The sequence below is a fragment of the Callithrix jacchus genome, chromosome 11 (assembly GCF_049354715.1).
Source record: "Callithrix jacchus isolate 240 chromosome 11, calJac240_pri, whole genome shotgun sequence".
In the NCBI taxonomy this organism is placed as follows: domain Eukaryota; kingdom Metazoa; phylum Chordata; class Mammalia; order Primates; family Cebidae; genus Callithrix; species Callithrix jacchus.
In genome coordinates this window covers 68,241,176-68,261,197 of record NC_133512.1, presented here as the reverse complement: position 1 = coordinate 68,261,197, position 20,022 = coordinate 68,241,176, and positions in this window count along the sequence as shown.

Here is a 20,022-nt window from a genome sequence, read left to right as displayed (position 1 = left end):
GCACCAGAATGCAGGGAGCCAGCTCAACATCACCTGTGGGTACCCAGAGTTTGGAGGTGACAGAGGAATGAGAAAAAGACAGATTAAGAGAGAGAGTGGGACCAGGGAGCCATCACTTATTCTCTGGAGGCAGTGAAGGCCACGAGCTCTGATCATCCACACTATTTATTGATTATAATCACTTTGATCTATAGGGTAGAGGTGGAGTGAATCAGTGAGCCGGAAGTGAATCAGTGAGGTGGAACTGGTGTGTCATCCTTAGGACTGATAACAGTGGCAGTTTGGGAGTTTCACACAAGAAGAACATGTGGTTATCTTTAGCTTATTATCTATGTACAGCTGATGGAACCCGGGCCTTGCAAGGAGCCCACAAGTCTGGCTACATCATGGTGCTATGAAGGGGTTTTACATTCTTGAGCACAATGTTTATGGTAACAGAACCGAGGTCACTCTGCATGGAACATGAGGCATGGAGAGGCCTTCCTCCTCAGAGGCATCCTGTGGCCCTCTGCAGTTTGTTGTTCCTTGTTTATATGTCACTCATAACCAATTTATGTAGACACTCTGTAAGTCCTTTCTTCTTTGCTGTTTTTCCCAACAAAAACTAAGCAAGAGAAAGTTTCAACAAGGAAAAAGTGGATAATAATGTTCATTATGGCAAACAAGTAAAACAAGATAGGCTTGGTAAGACATAAAGGAAATTTTGGCAATTAAGGAGTTGGTAACTCTAGCAAAGAGAATTTCACTGCAATACAAGCCAGATTTCTTAGATTAGGTTGAGAGAGAAACGTGGTAAGAAAATCTAGACAACCTATTGGTGATCAAGCACTTGGATTCCAGTATGTCATTCAAATTTCATTCTTCTACTGGAAAGCTGTGGTAGCCTTTTGACAGTTTGTTTAGTGTCTGTTTTCGTTTTGTCATCTGCGAAACAGATCCAATAATAATAGTTAATATATTTGAGTACTGTTCTGAGAAAGAAATGAGTGAATGTATGTGAAGTAATTAGATACTTTTTAAAGTTTTTAGGTCCAAATAGAACTAAGATGTAAAACATCACAATGTATTTTAAAATGAGAATGCTAAAGTTGAATATTACTAGGAATATCATAAAGGCTCTTTGAAGACATATTTCAAGGGTAAAAATAAACGTTGGTTTTGTGAAATTGCATTACATAACATAATTAAACATAAATTAACACAAAAATTTGTAAGAAAAATTTCTAGAAGCAATGACCTGGTGCAGAGTAAGCACTTAATAACATAAAAAAGACAGACTGTGGTAGCATATTTTTATGATAAACATACTGTCAAAAGAAATACAACAATCAAAAGAGTACATTGGCATATATATATAATATATTTTCTGGAGAATAAGGAAGGCATATAATCTCTGTAAATGTCTTGGAGTAGTCTCACTAAATATCTATTAAAACACCCAAAACATGGAGCACCAGCAACATCAAATGCTGGTTAGTATGTGAAACAACTGGAACTTTAATTTATTGCTGCTGGGAATGCCAAATGGTACAGCCACTTTGAAAGGCAGTTCTGTGGTTTCTTAGAAAATTAAACATCCTCCAACATCCTCCTATCATATATGATCCAGCAATCATACTACTTGGTATTTACTCAAAGGTGGTGAAAACTTATAGCTGCCCAAAAATCTGCACATAGATATTTATAGCAGTTTTGTTGATAGTAGGCAAAACTTGGAAACAAACAAGCTGTCTTTTAGTAAATGAATGGATAAATAAACTGTGGTACATCTAGACAATGGAATGTTAATTAGTGCCAAAAAGCAATGAGTTATCAAGATGTGAAAAGGCAGGGAAAACTTAAATGCCTATTACTAAGTGAAAGAAGCCAGTCTGAGAAAATTACACACTGTATGATTTCAACTGCATGGCGTGGAAAACAAGAAACTCTAGACAATGAAAAGAGCAGTGGTTGCATGGGTTGAGTGGACAAGGAAGGATGAATAGGCAGAACACAGAGGACTTTGAGGGTAGTTAAAATACTCTATGTAGTACTATAATAGTGGATAAATGTCATTTTACATTTGTCTAAACCCACAGAATGTATAACACCAGCAATGAATCCTATTGTGAACTATGGACTTTGGGAAATTAGGATGTGTCAATATGGCTTTATCAATTATAACAAATATACCACTCTATGAGAGGACATGCATGTGTGACAGAAAAGAGTATATGGAGGATCTCTATGCTTTTCTGTCAATTTAACTAGGAACCTGAAACTGTTCTTAAAAAGTTTTTAATAGAATAAAATTTAAAAACCAAAAACAAAAGCAGTGTGTTCCTTGTTTGTAATTAAGCAAAAAAAGACAGCAGAAAGTTTAATTCGGTTATATTCTTCATTTTCACAAAACCAGTGTTTATGTTTAACTCCGAAATCATGCTGCCTTCAAAGAATTTTTATAATATTTCTTGTATATATTCAATTTCAGTATTACCATTTTAAGAGGTATTCTATACCATACATTATGATATTTCACATCTTAGTTTAACTTAGGCTTAAAATGTTTTCAAAAGTTCTAAATTTTAAAAAACAATAGGATAATATATTTATTTTATTTTATTTCTACTTTAATACAATGTAGAAATAAAATGTACTTTATTTTATTTGATTTCTACTTTACCAAAAATGTTATGTTTCATTTATTTACCTTTAACATCATGAAGTGTTGAAATTTTCTTAATTCTGTGGTTTTTCTGGATGCTGTAGTACCATGGAACTGCAATGTTTTAAGTGTGAAAGCATTAGAGTTTCAAGTTTGATTTGGCCTGAATGTTTTTCTTTGGCAAACCTTCAGCTTCAAAAACATACATGCTTATTTGTGGTTTCTTATGCTTTTAAGCCTCTTTGGGGGAAAGAGATTGGCTTAATATGGTTAAAACGATCTATGTGGGGTGCTGGCAGGTACAAAGGGAAACACAGAAGAAACTGACTCAACAAAGGATTTTCCGTCCCAGAGGAAAAAAATCATTCTTTTAACCATGTTAAAATACCCATATTAGGTACAGTTCATACTTGACAAAATTGTACTTGATGTTTATTTTAGCTAGATTTGCCTTGGTATTAATCCAAGCTATTCAGTTTTCTATTTCTGGAACTTACTGTTAGAATTGTCTTTACGTTAAAAAATGTCTCCTCTCTCCTGAGCAATTCACAGTTGTCCCACCAAACTTCAAGCTCAATTTTCCCAAATACATAGTTATTAGCTTTCTCCTACCATTCCGCATCTTCCTACATAAGTATATTTTTATCATTATGAGAGTTCAGGATTTTTTTTTATTCTTTCAGCATAATAATTTGACAAAAAATGGGGGGCAACTAATATATACTATACATTTTCTATAGGTATTGGTGACAGACATGAAAATCCATTCAAAGATTCCACTATGGGATATTCAATCTAGAAAAGAGTCACATGAAAAAATAACTATTTAAAATGATAATTACATTCTTGGAATGAGTCATGATGAGAGTGATTCATAAACAGACCTACCTTGTCTGAAATGAGAAATCAAAGCTAAATTCTGGAAGTAAAAAGGGAAACTAGTTGAGAAGACCTTTTAAAATAGTAAGTGCAAAGACCCCAAAGAATAATGACCTCAAGTGATTCTGAAGCTATACCAAGGTCAGTAAGGGTGGAGTTAGAGAAAATTAAAACACACACACACACACACACACACACACACACACACACAACAGCATAGTTTTGTTGACGGGTAGAGGATGTGGGATGATATGTTGAAGAAAATACAGAGATAAAGGTAAAGATTATATCATGCAAAACTTAAAACCTATTAAGATAACTATACTTTTTAGGCACTGTTCCAAATTTACTATCATTTAAATGTATTTGCTCTTCACAGTAACCTCATAATGTATACATATTTTATCTCCACTGTATAGAAGAAGAAACTTGGCACAGAGATTTAAAAAACTTGCCCAAAATTACATAGTTAGTAAGCAGGAGAGCTAGGATTGGAAGTGGCTCCAGAGGATGTTTCCTTAGCCAGAGTTCTACAGTCTCACTAGCTGGACTGCTGGGCAATGCTAAGGACTTAGTCTTACCCTCTTTTACATTTACATTGTTCTAAAGCTATTTTTAGAAATAGCATGAAAAGCACCCAAAAACTTTCAAAAAGAGAAGCAAGCCACATGATTTTTTTTTACTTAAAAAATCACCCTGATGGTTTATTCATGAGTAGAATTGAGGAGCTCAAAGTGTCTATTACAGTTACTAGGTATGCAACAATGGTGGTTTAGACTGAGTTGATGGCATCAGAGATGTAGAAAAGTTGGTAGATCTGATACAAAGGATTTAGAACTAAAAATGATTGGTGATTGGTTAGATTTGGGTAAGGGAGATATCATGAAAGTCTCTTAGGTTACTGTCATAAACAACTTTCTTCCCTACATTGTAGAAAATATAGGCCCTTTGCCCAAAAAAATAAATGTACTAACACAGGCATATAAACATGGATATTGTTTTCATACTTCATGGGACTACGAACAATATAATGCACATGGTATGAACACTCAAGTGTTCATGGATCTCAACTTAAGAAGTCCTGCCTTATGTGTCCTCTGCTCGTAGATTTTCTGTATCACAGAAGCACCACAAGGTGGTTACAAATTTCTTGAGATGACAGCAGAGTTCAGTTTCAATGCTTAGAGAACACAGTTAGATCACCAGAAATTTGTTCAAATAGTGAAAGCAGAGCTGAAAAGAAGTTACATATGGGTCTAATTCAATAGCAGAAAACACCTCGTCAGCAAACTACATAACCAAAATCCAAACAGTATATTCCATATTTGAACCAGCAAGCAAAACTTAGAAACCAAATATCATGATTCCAGAGTTTGTGTGACTGCTGTGGAGGATACTCATGAAAGGGCATAGCTGGGTGTTCAAAAGTTTTTCTTGACTTTTCTTCTAGGTAACATATTTAGCCTAGTGCCATAAATTTATAATCAGTTTACAAAATTCTTTTAAAGAGTTACTAAAAATATGACTTTCTTTTCTATTACTACTGTAATGGTCCTATTTCACTAGATTATAAGTTTCATGTTAGCAGGGATATTTGCTTATTTTGTTCACCTCTGTATCATTTTTTAATTATACTTTAGGTTCTGAGATACATGTGCAGAACATGCAGGTTTGTTACATTAGGTATACACATGCCATGGCAGTTTGCTGCACCCATCATCTACATTAGGTATTTCTTCTAATGCTATCATTCACCTAGCTACCCACTGCCTGACAGGTACTGGTCTGTGATGTTCCTCTTGCAGTGCCCATGTATTCTCATTGTTCAACTGCCACTTACGAGTGAGAACATGCGGTGTTTCTCTGCTCTTGGGTTAGTTTGCTAAGAATGATGGATTCCAGCTTCATTCATGTCCCAGCAAAGGACATGAACTCATCCTTTGTTATGGCTGCATAGTATTCCATGGTGTATATGTGCCACATTTTCTGTGTCCTATCATTGAGTTTACCTCTATGTCTTCAGCATTTAGAATAGAGCTCAGTTCACAGTAGCACCTCAATAAGTATTTGTTTAAAAATTAGTAAGTTTCCCACCTTCTTTGTCTTGTATATAAGCAAACAGAATACCATCCTGCTCAATATCACCTTAATTATATATCCTGGAAGTGTCCAAAAGATTCAACATGAATACAATGATTTTTGTCTTACCCTTCCAGCTTTGATGGACTAAATTGTACGAGACAAATACTCCTTCTAGTATACTATAAAAACTAAATGAAATAAAAATATATCAGCTATTAGGAAACATTAGAACAGCTACAATGGCAGACAGGAGTTGGGGAGTTAAGTTGTGGAGATGGAAAACCACAATTAAGGTAAGCACAAAAGTTTTCATGAATTTTCAACCCAAAGGATTTGCACATATGTAACAAGTGCTAGTATAGGCTTATCAATGGCTTCATACTTTTGGAAGGCTGAAGATAGGCAAAAAATAGAGCTGAACACTACAAAGTAGCCAGAAGATGAAGGTCTGACATCACAGAGAAAGCAGAACTATAAAGATATGAGCATGACACTCTCCACTAGAGGTACTTCTTGATCCCTATGCTGCATATGGTCAGTGATTAGAAAGCCAAGACTGAGCAACAAAGTTAAGAAAGAAAAAAAAAAGAACAAAGTCAAACTTTAGCAGCAACATAGTGCTAGTGACACAAAAATCGGGACTTAGTACATTGTAAGACAGAAGATAGCTGGAACACAACCCCAACCTTCAGCCAAGACTTCTGAAAGACCTCATTCATCATAGGAACAAAAGAGGACAGGATCAGTCATCCCAAGTACTTATGTACAACCTCCACTCATTTGTTGGTAACCTGCTCCTACTCTAGCAGAATGCCCAGACTAACTAAATCTTTCCTGAAACAAGGAAATGGCAGCCATATAATAAATAAGGTTATATGCAATAGTCATTAAGTCAATATAAATACTTTAAGACATAGCTGGAAGATCAATTAACCAAAAAACAACAAAAGTAACTAAAAATAAAAGTCATTGGAAGGGTAACTGTATATTTCAGTTTTCAAACATAAATTTTAGAAAAACAAATCTGTTCAAGAAAATATATTTTTAGAGAAACTAGAGAATTTTATCTGAGAACTTGAGGTTTTAAAAAAGAAACAAGTAGAAATACTAGAATTGTAAGACATAATTTCAAAAAGGAACTCTGAATGAAGCTTACAGCCAAAATAGATACTGCAAAAAGAGGGTTACTAAACTGGAAAACTGGTTGGTAGAAATAGTTAAAACTGAAGACACATGAGAAAAAAGATAGAAAACAAATACAAATGTGTAAAAGGTATTTGGATCATAGTAAAAAGTTTTGACATATAGACTCTCAGAAAAAGAAAAGAGAAAAAGTTGGGCAGAGGAAACATTAAAGATTCTGGCCAAAAATATTCAATAAACTTAATTAGGTTATCAAACCACAGAGTAAAGAAACTGCAAACATCCAACAGGATAAATGTAAGAAAGCCATACACAGCTACATCTTAATAAAACCCTGAAAATCCAATACCAAGAGAAAAGTCTCAAAAGTAGCCACCATCTCCAATGGTCCAATAATTAGGCTGACTACTGACATTTCAACAGAAACAATAAGACAAAACAAAACTGACATTTAAAAATGATTAAAGAAAATAACTAGTGACCTAGGATATTATCTAGATGAGGTCAGAGTGTAAAGGGGAGTTATGGGTGGCTATGAACTCTTGGCACCAGCACTGAGGTCCTTCTTATGTGAAGTGGGTGGCAGCAGAGGCTAGACTTGGTGGGGAGAGACTGTCTTTGCCCTCATGGCATTGTTTCATTCCTCAGTGCTTCTTCACTAATGCACTGCACACAGAGAGATCACATGGGCTTGTGTTCTGGCCTGAGACAAAATGGCACAGGCAGTCCATATCCAGTTGCTTACTGAGAACGGACATTCTCACCCTGTCCTCTTTTGCATAAACATAGCATCCCTTAAATCATTTCCTGGAAGATTCTTTCTTCTCCACCAGCTTTCACAGGAAGGGAGATACTGTCCTCTTTGGGCTAAGTTTCTATAGAGGAATTACTCTGGTTAGAGAAGTCTAGAAAATCAATACCTACTGAATGCCTCTTTAAGCAGGAATGATAGTAATTTCAGATTTATCAAACAGAATGGTCCTCGAATACCTATTATTACTTTGTCAGGTTTATGTCTTGCTTCAATAAGCTTCCCTGTACAATTCAACCATTCATCTTTACTTCATCTGCCTGCATTGATCAGGCAATCCCAGTATCACTGGTACTAGCACCAGGACAAGCTTTAACATTGTGTCCTCTACTCACTCTAACTAGAAATCTCTCTTTATTGCTCACCCCAGTGCGTTGGTCTCATGACTATTGAAAAAGACTAAATGTCATCTACCTCTGCTTTTAGTATTTCCTACTTTCTGCATGAGGAAATACTAAAAGAAAGAAATCCTCAAGAAAGACAAACTAAAGTCTTATGTCAAAAGTATCCCACAGTATGGTGAGTAGAGGTGGCAGGGGATGGTTTATAGGTTACAGAGATTAGGCTTCCAGCAGCCTTGGCCTATCTGCCTTTCATGTAGGATATGGTAACAAAATATTTCATATGTTAATAGATAAAAGCAGCTATTGTTTATATTGCTGAGCATCAGCTCTCTGATATGTAACAAGCATTTAGGCTGAAAATTTGGCTAAAGCTCAAGTGCTTCAAGGATAGAGACATCATAGTAATTGACCAAACTGTCTGTGGAGTTATGCTATAGTCAACATTGAGGTAGAATTGAAATATTAATAGATGCTTTATCTGCAGGAATGGTGGTACTCTGTGAGAATCTACCTAGTTTGAATATACAGACTGTCAAGTATAGCTGACAAAAGTAGAAGGGAAGTCTGTGGATTTGATAAGCATTTGATCCAGTTTACAATTATTATAGAAAAAGGTACATAATAGCTGTGTACAATGGAGCTTTATCACATAGTTAGCACTTGACATTCTATATCCAGCAGCTTCACTCATTATCCTAAGGAAGTCAGGTAGAAATCTCTGCAATGTTGCTGTATCTAATATGAATATTAGTAGCATGTTACTGGAAAAAATGATCCACCTACAGCATTTGCAATAGTAAATGAATTTTGTTCAAATATGACCTCCTTGAATGATATACTCTTCTGAAAAGCATAGAATGGTCAGTGCTAGTGAGCTATTCTTAGCTTAGATATCAGCACTTAATTAGAATTCCTGATCAGGCTAAAGCTCCTTGTTTTTCAAGGAACATAACAGGGAGATAGTAAGAATACTTGGGGGATTTCAGAAACATGGTACTCTTATGTCCCTATGCTTACAAAGCCATGCCGGTTGCCACCAGGAAGCCAGAGCTCCTTCAATATTTTCTTAGGACTCTCAAAGGAATAGAAGCTCCAGCTATCACCAAAGTGGTATCTTGGGGCCATTCAGGCAGCTGAAAGCAGAGGATTCTTAAGGTAATGGTCAGCTTTACTGTTCGTTTGTTTGTTTTTTGAGATGGAGTCTTGTTGTCGCCCAGTCTGGAGAGCAGTGGTATGATCATAGCTCATTGAAACCTCTGTCCCCTGGGGATCAAGTGATTCTCCTGCCTCAACCACAGAGTAACAGGAACTACAAGTGCCAATTCACCATGCCAAGCTTTTTGTTTTTTTGTATTTTTAGTATAGATAGGGACACGACATGTTGGCCTCAAACTTCTGACCTCAAGTGATCTGCCCACCTCGATCTCCCAAATTGCTGGGATAACAGGCCTTAGCCACCGTGCTGGGCCTTGTTTTGTCTCTTTAAAATGAAACTCTAGGCGCCTCTGTTGTCAGGATGGAAATTCTGTGCCATCCACCATGGTCTGAACACAAGATCCTACCTAAAGTATAATTTTAAAAGAAAAACATGACATTATACCCACTGCTATTTAGACCAATTACTAAACAGAATATACAAGATTTTGGTTAAAAATTTCACTAGAAACTAGACTGGGGAACATTTTTAACCTAAAGTGTATGTTTAATTGCTGGTATAACAAGTGCTATTTAAGATATTATAAAAGAGTCAGAAAAACCTTCTAGAGAAAGATGCTTCTGGGTTGTTATTATTATTATTATTATTATTGTCTTTTTTTTGGAGATAAGACTTGGAAAATGTGAAATGCCTGCTTAATCAAGGTTTTCCTTGATGGAAGTCCTCAGCCTGAAACACATGTTGATGGAGTCTATTAGGATGAATTTAAGTCAGGAGCTCAACTATGTAAAGTGAGTCAGAAAACTTCAGCTTCAGCAGTATGTTTTTTTGTGTATGTATGAAGAGAATAAATGAAGGCTAAGTATACTTTTTTATTAACTCTATCACGAAATAGGTTGCAGTTTTCATTTGAGCTTTTCTGAGCAAATATCATACTATGTAAAAACTATTTTTTTAGAATCTCTAATATTATGCAATGCTATTTCAAAGGAATATGATGAAATATCCATGTATAATATAAAGAACAATTTTGTTGTTCATACCTGAATATAAATCTTCCCTTTTGACTTCAGTAGGGGAATGGAATGATCACTTTCTTCCAGTGGGGGAATAGCAAGTATTTTAGCAATAGGATTTATCTTTTATATTTAGCAGTTAAGTATTTGGGCTTTCATGGAAATGTTCCAGAAAATGTTCCTGCAGTGTGGGCAGATCAGCTTTAAAATAGTCCATTTGTAACTTTTTTTTTAAAAAGCATGTAAAAATTTATTGCAGATGTTTTTTTATGTTCAAAACAGTTATCCATCTCATACCCTGTGTTATTTTTAAAAATGCGCTTGTGATTAAAAAATAAAAGGAAGGCAAACTAAAAATGTTTTTAGGCAAAAAGAAAACAAAAAACAAAGAAAGAAAGAAAAACAGGCTAGGTGCAGCAGGTCCTTTCTGTAATCCCAGTAATTTGGGTGGCCAAAGCAGGAGGATTGCTAGTAGCCCAGAGTTCAAGACCAGCCTGGTCAACATAGTAAGACCACATCTCTACAAAAAATAAAAATAATAAAACAAGGAAATTTATCTTAAGCAGACCTCTACTAAAGGAGCTCTTTCAGTAGAAGAAAAATCACAAGGGATGGAAGCATACAAATTCAGGAAGAAATGAGAAACATAAAAAAGGGGAAAACAGGCAAATCTGAACTAAGGTTAATTATGTAAAACACTAATAATCTGAGTGTCAATATATCTGACAAAAACAAAAAAGTCAAGAGGGAAGTAAAAGGAAATCTAAGTGATCTAAGACCTTTGCATTGTCTTGGAAATGATGAAAATACCAATAGACATCACTCTGTAGTAACTCAGGGATATATATTGCTATCTCCAAAGTAACCATCAAAACAAAAATTGATAAAGAATAGCTATCACAGGGGAAAGACACAGGATAATTAAAAGAAAAACAATTCTTAACTCAATATGAAGAATGAAAGAAGGAAAACAAATACAAGAAAAAAGTAATGCCAGGAGACAAAAATAGTAAAATAGTAGTTACAAGGCTAACTTGTAATTACATTGTAAGTGAATAGATTACCTAGTCCAATAAAAAGGCAAAATTCTCAGATTGCACTAATTAATCAGCAAAAACTACATGCTGTGTACAAGAGATAAACATTAAATATAAGGTTGCAGACATTTCAGATTTTAGAAATACTTAAAAATTTGCCATGCAAACACTAGCAACAACAACTGATGCTTGAGTAGCTATCCTAATACCAAAGACTTTATGGCAAGAAACAGTACTAGAGATGACAATGAATATATAGCGAAGATAACATTTATCAATCAGCCAAGAAGATAAGAAATTCTAAATTTGTTGGCAGCCAATAACATAGTCACAAAATATATGAAACACAAAGCAAATAAATTATGCAAATAGAAAAATCCACAATTATTGTAAGAACTTAGATATTTCAAATAACTGATAGAATGTGTGGAAAAATAAGTCGGTGGAGATACAGGTTATTTGAGTAACAACATTAATGAACTAGCCCCAACTGACGTGTATAAAATACCATTTTGAATAATTGTAGCAAAATCATAATTTTCAAGTTCAGATAAAACATTTACCAAAATGCTGGAACAAAATCTCAATATATTTCTAAGGCTACAAATAATAGAATACATCCATAAGAAAATTGAATTGTATAAGAAAACAATAGGAACCAGATGATAAAAATAGAAACTAAGGAAATTTGTGCCATGGCACATCAGGGAGAATTTGAAATTTTATAGACATATCTTTTTAAAAATCAGTAATCTAAGTCTCAATATAATATAGGAAAGATCAACCAATTAACTTAAAGAACATGGAAAGAAAGAAAAAACAAACTATAAACAGAATTTATTTAAATTATAAATAAATATGTCATAGTGAAAGCAACAGCCAGATTTACTTTTTCTAAAAGATGAATAAAATTGGTCATTTCTAGGCAGGCTAAATTTAAAAAAGAGAGAAGGCACAAGTTAATATCAAGAATAGGAATGTGGACATCTCTAAGCTCCTTTTGATATGTAGCATATAATAAGGATGTCATAAACAATACCACACTAACAAATGTTAAAAATATAAATTCAATGGATAAATTCCTGAGACAAAAACAAATTTTACTCAAATTATACAAGAAGAAATATGAATTCCAAATTGCATACCTTAAATAAAAACATTTTCACAAAGGAAATTCCAGACTTTGAATTTTTCCAAATATTTAAAAATAACATATATATTACAAAAACTTTTTCAACAAATGTAAGAAAAGGGAAAATTTTCTAATATGATTTATAAAATCAGCATAACAATGATGCAGAGGCCGGACCAAAAAATAAATCACAGGAAAGGAAAATTGTGGGTTAAACTCTCAAAGGCATTTTCACAGACTGAATCCAGTATATCTACTCATATAACTGAGTACATGTAAATATAGCTATACAGATACATACATTGCTGAGAAAAGTTAATTACCCAGAATGTATACTGGTACTAGATATTATTAATACTCAGTAAACCATCCATATTTGTTTCCTGGCTCATGGAATAAGGACTATTATGAAAGGAAACAAAACGTGGCATCCCCTGGAACCACTCTACCCCCACTCCAGCTAACATTGTCTCTAAAATAAAAATCAATGCCAAATCTCTGGATTGTGCAGGCCAGGATTTTAGACTGTACCCAATTCCCACATGAGCTATAGGGCATTGTGAGTAGAGTTCTAGTTTCAATTACTAGTGCCAGATTTGGCAGGGAGTACAAGACTAGTTACTCTAAATTCCATTCTGTGTTTTAATCTAAAGAGAAGTTCAGGAAATAAATCCGAAGATTCATGTGAATTAACCATAGGATTTTGAAACTCACCTTCTACTCTGTGGTCTCAAGTTTTGGCTTTGGCTTGGATAATTACATAAATACTGATAACATTCTGCTTCACCTAAATGTCAGCTTCAACCAGAGAAATATGGTAGCTTTTATTAATGAGCAATTGAAAGGAACATAGGCCTAATGTATAGCTCTTTCATTTATTCTTTAATACAAACGACGTATATTTATAAAGGAAATATACATCTTCTTGGGCTAAAATAAGGCTGAGAGAAATTACCCAAACCCACATATAAGAAAGTAAATAAACAGGGCTTTGATACAAATCTGCAGCTGCACCTAACAGTCAGGTTTCTTCAAATAGAAAATATGGTGGCTTATAAAACGTGCTTTGATATGAAAGGAGTAGCTAATAAAAAGAAAAGAAAAATAATTAAAAGAAGACAAGCTGATTCAACTGGAAGAAAAGACAAATGTCATTTGAAAAAACAGATTGACATCCAAAGTTTATACTACAAATATAAACTAGAAAATAATATGCTGAGGAGACTAGTTGACGTTTTTAGAGCTAATTACTCTCTTAAAGTGATAAATAGGCCAGGCACAGTGGCTCAGGCCTGTAATCCCTGCACTTTGGGAGGCTGAAGTCAGGATTTCGGGACCAGCCTGGCCAACATGGTGAAACCCCATCTCTACTAAAAATACAAAAATTAGCCAGGTATGGTGGCATTCACCTGTAATCTCAGCTACTTGGGAGGCTGAGACAGGAGAACTGCTTGAGCTCAGGAGGCAGAGGTTGCAGTGAGCCGAGACTGAGCCACTGCAATCCAGTCTGGGCAACAAAGAGCGAAACTCCAACTCAAAAAAAAAAAAAAAAAGAAAAGAAAAAAGAAAAAGAAAAAGAGAAATAAAGGAGAAACATGTATTAGCTGTTACCAGAGCACATTTTTCTGAAAGAACAGATTGGAATATTTTCCCCTCAACTAAGATCCAGGAAATGATGGGGAAGTGTTTCTTAAATCTTCATAGACAATTTGTATTTTGAAACCCTAACCCCCTATGAGATGGTATTAGGAGGTGAGGCTCTGGGAGGTGATTAAGTCATAAAGGTAGAGTTCTCATGATGGATTCATGCCCTTATCAGAAGAGAAAGAGGATCCAGTTCAAGATGGCTGACTAGAGGCAGCCAGTGCAAACCATGTTTGATTAGCATGAAAGCCAGAAGGCTTGGCAGCTTTAAGTACTTTGAATAACAAAATTCAGCATCACTTGTGTGGAAGGGAAGTACCAGTGGGCCACCTTCCCCACAGCCACCAATCTCCATTGCCCCAGCTGAGGGGTCCTGCCCTTTCCAGTGTAAGGCCCACAGAACAGCTACCTTCCTACTGCCTGACTATTCCACCTGCAGCCCATAACACTTCACAAAACCCAGTCCCCATAGACCTGTGATATTCCCTCAGGCTCTTACCACCTAAGTGTTCCGTCTGCCCCTGCCTGAGAGTTCAGATGGTAACCCTCACCACAGCCAGCACCTGAACAGTGAGCTCCCAACCCTGGTCCAGCTCTTTCTTGACTGATACACACTGTCCGGTGGGCCAACTAGAGGCCAAGAAACTGAGGAACTACCTATGCCATTCCAATTCAGCTATTAGCTGACCACTTCTTGCAGGGCAGGGGCTGAGGTTGGGCTGACCCAACCAGCTGATACCACCACAACCAACACTCACACACACAGACCTAACAGTGGAGCCCCTACTTTTAAACAAAGTGGCAATGTTGGAGAACAGGTGAGAAGCAAAGTCAAAATACCCTTCTGAACATACTGTACAGTCACACTCCCTAGGTGAACAATAAAGCTATCTGCGTTGGGCTCAGTGACAAGGTTCTGCCCTGAAAGCAATCCCACAGAGTTGCAAAACAGGTGTTTCCAATGGCTCTCAAGCACACCATGGTCTGGAGAGAGCCTACAGTGTATGCCTGAACTAGAAGTCACCATTCCTGGAACAGGGGTGAGAGAGGGAAACAGATCACAGTCCTTCTTCTCTAGGATGGGGAGCAAGTGCAAGCCTCTTAACCCCCCACAAACACCTAAGAGTCTTTCAACAGGAGCTCCCTGCAGCCACCCTCATCAGGGTTGGTGCCTGTGTTCACCTTGGGGGTGTTCAAAGGCAATCCAGAGACTGGCTCTGCCTGGCTGTATCCTCCCACACAGAATAGGAAGTTCAGGGCACTGGGTACTCCACTGTCTAGCCCATCGCCTGAAACAACAGAGAGCACCTCACAGTAAACAAAAATCCACAGCAGGCTCTTGCCGCAAAATGCTTTCTACTGGCCTGTAGGTTAATCCACACAGCCCAATATAAAATCTGCCAACAGAAGTGGCAACATACTCTATAGTCACATTCCTTAGGGCGGGAAAGATGGGAAAGAGAAAGAATATATGAGGAAAGAAAAAAAATCCTATCTCTACTAAAACAATTACAAGAATTAGAAGTGCCAGCCACTCCAGATAAGAAGGAAACCGCAAAAAAAAAAAAAAAAAAAAAAAAAAAAAACCAGCAACAACAAAACAAAACACCTCTGGCACTATGAAAAATCTGAATGTTGTGAAACTACCAAAAAAATCACAGCAGCATTCCAGCAGTAGATCTTAACCAAATGAAAGCCCAGAAGTGATAGGTAAAGAATTCAAAGCATAGATTGCCAAGAAGCTCAATGAAACCCAAGACAAGGCTGAAAATCAACAGAAAGAAACTAATAAAGCAATTCAGGAAATGAAGGGAGAGACAGATATCGTTTAAAAAAATCAGTCAAAATATCTGACATTGAAAAACTCACTTAAGGAATTTTAAAATAAAGTTGAAAGCTTTATCAAAAGACTAGACCAAGCAGAAGAAAGAATTTCAGAGCTTGAAGTCTTTCAAGCTAACCCAATTAGAGAAAAATAAATAAGAATTTTTTAAAACGAACAAATTTTTTGAGAAATATGGAATTATATGAAGCAACCAAAACTATGAATTATTGGCATTCCTGAGAGAGAAGGAGAAAAAGTTTAAAACCTGAAAAACATATTTCAGGGAAGAATTTAAGAAAATTTTTCTAATCTTGCTAGAGAGGTAGATACCTGGAGGACATTTGTGAGATATTATATAAGATGAAGATCACCAAGACATGCAGTCACCAGACTATCCAATGTCAATGTGAAAGAAAAACCTTAAAGGCAGCAAAAGGAAAGGGAACCCCATCAGGCTAACTGCAAGTTTCTTAGCAGAGAGCATATAAGCTAAAAGAGATTGGGGAGCCTATTTTCAGAATTTTTAAAGAAATTACAATGAAGAATTTCATATTATGACAAACTAAGCTTCATAAACAAAGGAGAAATAAAATCTCCAGATAAGAAATTGCTAAGGGAACTTGTTACCACTAGACCAGTTTTACAAGAGACCCTTAAGGGAATTAATAAGAAAATCAAAGAACATTACCTGCTACCACAAAACACACTTAAATACATAGGTATGAGAGGCCTGACCCACTACTGCTAAAAATGATAGAGCAGATAGAATGCTGCTCAAGGCTGCGAAGCCACATAAGCCTTTCAAAAGCTGAAGAAACACACAGATACTGGGGAATGACTAAATCTAGCTAATTAAACAGATATTATAAACTGATAAAGTTATTGTTGTAGTGGGAAAACTTAACATCCACTGTCTCAGAATTTTTTGTATATGATAAATACAATTTAAAATAATAAATAAAATGAAGAAATGCAAAAATAAATAAATAAAATGTCAGTGTAGAAGAAAAAATCTGGAAGAAATACAAAGCCTCGGGAAGGACACATTCTAATTTGATATTCTGACTTGACATTTTCTGACATGCAGAGCTTACTCCTCGTTCTGACTTGAGCCATGGGGCCCAAGTTCTGAGCATCGGTGGCAGCCTCAGTTCAGTAATCTCCAGAGGACAAATACATAACCGAAACAAATGTGGAAATGAGAGAAAAACCTTGCCTAGATATCAGCTGAAAGCCTATAGAAGACATGTCATCCCTAGAGGCCGTACTCAGCACATTAAGGGGCATATTAAGTAGGAGAGTTCACATGTGCCAGAAAGGTACATCCTGTGTAGTCTGGGCCAAAATGCAATTCTCTGAGAAAGGAGAAAGTATGTATCAATGACGTTTCCTGTAACAGAAAAATGTACAATATCATATTATCAAAAGGAGAGTATTCCAATTACATCTTAAGTCTCAAGTGATGAACTCTGGACAGCTAGCGCAGACAAAATGGTAGCTATTGAGGCAAAAAAAAAAAAAAAAAAAGAGCTTTCCCTTCTGCTATTCTCATGGAGACACTACCGAGCCTCCATTTTACGCTCTGGAATCACTCTGGAGTCCCAGATTTGCCAGGAGTAATTGTTTTAGGGGCTTTTTATTTAAAAGGTTGGACTTTAAAATTTTATTTATTTATTAACTTTATGGATGAGGAGCCAGTGCTGTGATATCTTATTTATCCTGCTAACTCTTGAGCTCCTTTAAAAGGCAACACGTGAGACTAATTAGGACTCTGAAGTACTGGAAAAATCACAGGGATTTTCATGGAAAAAAGCCCAGGATACAGATGCTTAAAGGTGCTCACATCTAACCAGCCATTGAGAATGTCTTTGGCTGAGGCTGAGCAGAATGAAAGATCAGGGAGATGAGTTTTAGATTTTAATTTCTTTGAAGTTTACTTGGTATAAAAGAATTTAATTTTGTTCTTTAGTCATTTCTACCCTTTGAACTAGCAACTGGAAACTTAGCCAAAGTCAGCCACATAGAGCTCCAAAAAAATTGGCCAAAAATAATTATTACTCTTGCGTGTTTGTGATAGAGAAAGTTTGGTAAAACATTCATAACCAAAAATAGGACATTCGTTGGAAGAATAATATCCAACAATTGGTGAACACATACTTATATATTTGTAGGTTTACATGACTATACACATAATGTTTTTATAAAGAAGATAGAGTTGGGGCACAGAGAATGATAGCCCAAATTATGGTACTCTGGGATGCTAGGCACCTTGAATTTTAAAAAACTGGAATGACTTAAAAGCTGCCTCAGAACCCATAACGTTCTAAACTTCTTTTGTTCCTCCCCATTGTTATCCCCACCATCAGCACAGGGAGGAACTCTCTTTCCTTATCCAAAAACCTCTCTCCAAAAGAAATGAAACTATCTTTAAGACCCCTCTTTCCCCCCAGGGATCTCATTAAATAATCAGGAAAGATTAACCACTGGAGAAAAGACTAAGAGAAAAGATTAAAAGTCACCACACTCAGACAGACGTTTCATCTATTCTCCTGAGGGCAGAACTGAGAGATTATCTAGGGAGCCATCTGCATCATAAGAACCTTTGTTCATGGTGAAGTTTTACCCCTTACCTCCTCTCAATTTGCCTCCACCTTCCCCAGAGCTCAGAGAAACTCTTTTCCAAGTCAATTGTCTGTTCTTTGGGCTTTTGCATTTTCCCTGAAAGTCATTTGTTGCTGCCGATCATTACTTACATTCCCTGTTTTCCCCCTTTCCAGTAAGAGAGTATTTAACCTTCAAACATCTGGCCCTTCTTTGAGCCTCATATTTGTAGGACTCCCATCTCCATGTGCATGTAAATAAATGTGTATGCATTTTTCTCCTATTATTCTGTCTATTGCAAATTCAGTCTAGCGAATGTTCAGAGAGAACAAGAGGGGAGATTTCCCTCTGCTTCTGCAATACACAGATACATGCATGCATACATATACACATATATACATAGAATTGATGGCTCAGTGATTACATCATAATTTATCAATAAAGGTTGCCTCAAGGTGGGAAATATTACTGATATGTATTGTAATTGCTTCTTGCTAATGATATGAGACATATGCAAATATGATCAATAATTGGGGCAGAAATTGGTACTATTGTAGGAGGACTGGATTTTTTTTCCTGCTCTGAAATAAAAGAGCTTCAAAATTAATTCTTTTATTTCTCCTTTCTTACCTAAACTATATTTATTATCTTCTAAAAGACTACCAACCATGCATATTGATTTTTCAGTGTTTCCCTAACACAAATTTGGAAAACAAAAAATAACTGATTGAAAATGAACATAATAAAACAATACTGATACTAATGGCTAAGATTTTAATAACATTAATTATTAAATGCCAGATGCTGTTCTATAGGCTTTACAAATCCTAACTAGTTAATCCTCATCATACCAATATGAAGTTTTACTCTGTTATATGAGATTAAGTGCCTTGCCCAAGGCCACACAGCTGTTTCTGAGAAAATGATTATTAGGGTTGAAACATCATTGTTGCTTTTCATAGAACTTGATCAAAGACATTTCAATTTTCAGAACCTGGCTGGGAATTTTTGACAATGTTATTCTATGTTTCTTCACTTTTTAAATATATTGTCACCAAAAAAAAAGAAAAGAAAATCATCTAGGGTGATTTGAATTTGCAACGGGTCTAACAAATTACTAGTTCTGGGATCTTAGCAAGCTTATGAATTTGATATTCATTCCTTAAATAAATATGTAAGTGTAAGAAAGTATTCCAGGCACTGAGGGTATGGTTGTAAAAAGACAGAGCAAGATCTCTGTTCTGGAGACTGCATTCTAGTGAGGGAGATGTATAATATTCAAACAAACATATAATACTAAGTAATATCATTGTAGGTGCTTAATATTCCTTAGCATCAATTTTCTTTCCTATGAATTAAGAAATATATTACCTACTTCAGGGCTGTTGCTAAGATCTAATAAGATAATATGTGGAAAGCATTTAATACAGTAAAAATTGCAGCTCTACTCTGGCTACTATAGAAATACATATTTAACTTCTGTTTGAATCTTTCTGTATATCTCTTCTTTGTTTTTGCTTCTAAAACAACACATGCATACTTTTTCATTTCAACAATATAAGCCACTTTTGTAGGTATTACACAATAGAGTCTCAGTTGATCCTTGAACATCTAGGCCTCCCTATGTTCCCAGTGTTAGCCATAATCTATTCTCTGTTTGAAATTTTTGCTTTTATTAGTAGCTTTAAGGAATTTAAGATAAATATTT